Raw genomic sequence first — 4,397 nt, 5'->3', positions numbered from 1 at the left:
AACCCCGATGAAGACGAGGAGCACACCACCAGTCGCTGACAAGAGCCTAATTAGACAAACAAGTGGAACAAGCTTTGTGGGTGAACCAGCTTCACTTATAAACCACAGCTCAAATATCAAAACATATTACAGACCTAAAAGTTTGGCATCCAGAAAGTTCAAGGGCTTTTAAACCTCATCACACCGTACAGTTAACCCTCATGTATGTGAAGAGACACATCATGTTCATCACTGCCTTTTTCTCTTCAGTTTCAGACCATTTTTGGTTTAGTGTTGCTACGTAAGAAGGACAGTCATGAGACAAGGTGAAAACAAGGAGACATCTGGATGGATGTCGTAGCTTCAATCATGTTGAATAAAAAACAGCATCTGTAGGAGTGTCGTGGTTGTAGTGATGAGAATAAGTTTTTCAGACTACCACGATATTGTAAAGTTGTTATTTGCAATATGAGTCCTTAGTGCCATGTAACTGTGTCTGGTTTGTTTACGATAGAATGTAAAAAGGGATGGTGTATTAAATTATTTCTGATGTGAACAAACGGTTTATACGAAGGGCCCCAATCTTGACTACACTTGAATGACGTCACGTGGTAAAAAAAACTCAAACCCCGATGCACGAGTGACAGATGGGCGCCGGGTGCAGTGGCGGCGCCCGGTAATCAAGTTACCGGGAGGCGAGGCTGGAGGATCGTGTAGATCTCAGGAGCTCGAGCTGCAGCGGACGATGTCGATCGGGTTCCGCGACTAAGTGTCGGTATCGAAATATGGTGCTCCTGGGGGAGCCACGGGACCACCAGTCGTCTAATGGGAGGGGTGAACCGCCCGGTCGGACAAGGAGCAGTCACAAGCCCCGGCCGCTCAGTAGTGGGATCGCGCCTGTGAAGAAGACGCTGTAGTGCAGCCTGAGTAACACAGCGGACCCCAGTCTTTTTACCTCTTTGACGGTTCACAAACAGCTGGGAACGCGACAAACAACACGCTCAAAACAAGTCATTCTGTTCGACCAGCTATCATCACTGCTTTGGGATTTCTTGTCTGCATAAAACCTCCAGAAACCACTTTGTGTTTGTTTGTCCTACAGCGCTCCACCTGGAGGAGAGCACAATGACGCAGCAGTCACAGCAGCATAGGAAACAGCACACATTCATAAACTAACAGGTGTTTTCTGTCACTGATTCAAAATGAACTTCTTCCACAGGAGAAAATCTTGAAAACATGGACGTGGAAAAATGAATGAGGGCCAACTGTCGCACAGTATGTTCCACACGGTTCTCAGTAACACCCTGAGCTTTTCCTTTTCCTTGACAAGTGGAAAATGTGAAAAAAAAAGGTCACTAAAAGATGCATTTTCATCACTCATTTTCTAAACAAGACAGTCTCAGGTCTCCACCATAGAAATAGCAATAGTTCTTGAGTCATTATAGGGTTCTTCTACTAAAATAATTAATCTAATCCGGATCTGCTCTCGTAAAAGAGTTTTCTCATTTCAGCAGGACTGCTATGACATCTGGAAGGAGTACAAGCTCTCAGATGGGGACCATACGTGTCAGAAGGTAAGATAATACGGTGATTTCTATTGTTTTTAGATTGCATAAAACACATACAGTCAGGGTCAGATAACTTGTCGGAGAAAGAACAAAAGTTTACTGCTGCCTCGTTGTCCACCTTCCACCCTCGTTCATGCTTACCTGCTGCCCTCCAAGTTCATATTAAGACGCACAGCAGGCAGACCGACATCGTAGCGTTCATTGTTTTCCCCTCACATCAAGAACCCAACAAGGACTCCTGGATGAAAACATCTGGCATCCAAGGTTTTCAGTCTGGACAGTTTGATTGTGGTCATATTCATAATACAACTGTATTAGAATGATGCATTCAGGAGGCAAATATCACAGAATAAAAGGAAAAGGATGGACTAATTTGGACACAGGGGCCGCTGCGGACCGGCAGAATGCCACCTCCGACCCAACAGAGCCTCAGTCTATAACAACCTGGAAGGCTGCCTCCATCTGCAGACTCTGCAAACAGCAGTAGCCCAAGGGGTACAAGCAAACACCTGCAGATAACCACACTACCAGCTTTCTGTCAAGAACCATAGCCACCTCACCTGGGAAAATTGGCAGAAAGGGTTGTAGTCTAAAACTCCATCTACCAGGTAAATTAAAATTAAATTAAATAAATTCAAGTCTGAATGGTTTAGCTCTAAACTGATGAGCAGGTGGCACTGTGGCACGGCAGCCAATGCCATCCGTCGAAGGGATGTGGTGTGAATGGGTGAATGATATAGTAAAAGCAGTTTCAGTGGTCAGATGACGAGAAAGGTGCAATATGAGTACAGTCCATTTACTATTTATCATTTTAAGTAGAAGTAAATTTAAGGCAAAGCAAATGGGAATTAGTGCGGGGGCCCCTTCCTCATCCTCTCTGTGCAGCATCTGCAGTATTCCTGTGCTCGAATACAGCCTCAGAATTTTCTGTGTGATAAGTGATTAAACCAAAAAGAATTATTTTAATTACATCATCTGAGAACAATGTTGTAATATCAGTATAAAACTAGACTTCACATAATTACACAACTGTTGAATGTTTGTTAGTGTTATTGTGCTGATTGAGAAGCAAGGTTCAACTGGAAGAAAATATATCTTAATACTCGAGAGGTCTGCTTACGGTTGACACTTGGTTATTGTACTTTTACATAAATTAACTAGACTTAGTTACCTGCAGCATACTTTGTATAGCTGTCTTTAAATACAATTTCGTTATTCTTTGATTTTTTTCCATGATCATTCAGATACACGTTAAAAACTAAAGTTCTAAGTAAGATTAAGACTTCAAGAAACAGACACATTTTAGAACAAAAAATATATAGACAATAATATTATTATTAATCTGAGTATTCCAAACTCTATAGATGTTTGAATAATATATAGTTTTTGTATATATGGTTGCTAGTATATTGTAAGATGGTTGCTATGTTTTGTCTCAGTGCATCAGGTTAATAGATCATAACTAGGGAAATGAATCAGAACTTGAACATAAACAAAACCGACAGTCAACGAAAAAGGTTGTCTCCTGTGTCACCGACGATTAACGAAAAATTAACCCTTCAACTTGCGGATTGTTAGCATCCACTCGACGATTAAACACAAGAGTGCCGAACCGACCAAGAACTGCGCAAATGGAAAATGTGAGATTTGATTAGACTTTTTTAACTGTTTATACAATCAATTTTATTACATTTAACCGACGGTAACCGGATCAATATCGTTCTATTCGTTTAAAACAGCCAAACAGCGCATGATAATGACTTTTAGACAAATAATAAGATTTAAATGTGCAACAAGTATTATAAGTAGAATGCGTTAATTTCCATTCATCTCCAGAACATTAAGGGTAACGCGGGATATTGCATTATGGAAATAGTGGTCATGTTCGCAATGTTTGGTGGCCTACTAGCGGTTTGCCAGTTCTAGAATGTTAGGAAGTTCCGGATGTTGTCATGTTATGGAGGTTTGGCTAATTCTGGATGTTTGAGAGTTTCTGGAATGTGGCAATGTTTAGATGTTGGTGGAGTTTCTAGGAAGTTGTCAAGAAGTTGTCTAGAAGGGTAGATGTAGCCGGAATGGTTGGACAAGTTTCTGCGTGTTTGCAAGTTCTAGAATGTTAGGAAGTTTCCGGAATGTTGCCTGTTTGGACTGTGGCCCATTTCTCGCAGGTTTGCGCGTTCCTGAATGTGGCAAGTGTTGAATTTGTGAGTTCTAGAATGTTGTCAATTCTAGAATGGTTGGATGTTCTGGACTGTTGTCAGTTCCTAAAACGTTTGGGGATTTTCTTTAATGTTGACATTGCCACAATATTGGCATAATGTAAGAATATTGTCCATTTCCCGCAATGTTGTAAGTCCTAGCATGTTTTGCCAAGTCTCAATGTTGAGGAAGTTCGGAATGTTGTCATTTATGGAATTTGGATAATTCTAGAAGTTTGAGGATTTTTTTTCGGAATGTGGCAAGTGTTAGAAAATGTTTTTGGTGAGTTTACTAGAATGTTTCAAGTTGCCTATTCTAAAGAATGGGTGGATGTTCCGGAATGTTGTTAAGTGCTACGAAATTTTGGGACCTTCGGGAATCCTTGTAATTTTGCACGATAGTGGCATATTGTAGAATATTGCCATTTTTTTTGGAATATGTGGTAAGTTTCCAGAATGTTTTAATGTTTCACGTTTATAAATTGTTTGGACGTCTCTAATGTTCTCATTTTCCACGATATGGGCATAATGTAGAATATTGGTCATGTTCCGGAAGTTGACAAGTTCTAAGCATGTTTTGCCATTTCAAAAGGTTAGGAATTCCAGAATGTTGTCCATGTTATGGAATGTGGCAATTTCGAGAATGGTTGAG

The sequence above is a fragment of the Larimichthys crocea genome, chromosome XIII (genome assembly GCF_000972845.2).
Source record: "Larimichthys crocea isolate SSNF chromosome XIII, L_crocea_2.0, whole genome shotgun sequence".
NCBI classification, from domain to species: Eukaryota; Metazoa; Chordata; class Actinopteri; family Sciaenidae; genus Larimichthys; species Larimichthys crocea.
Note: the sequence above shows the minus strand (reverse complement) of the source record.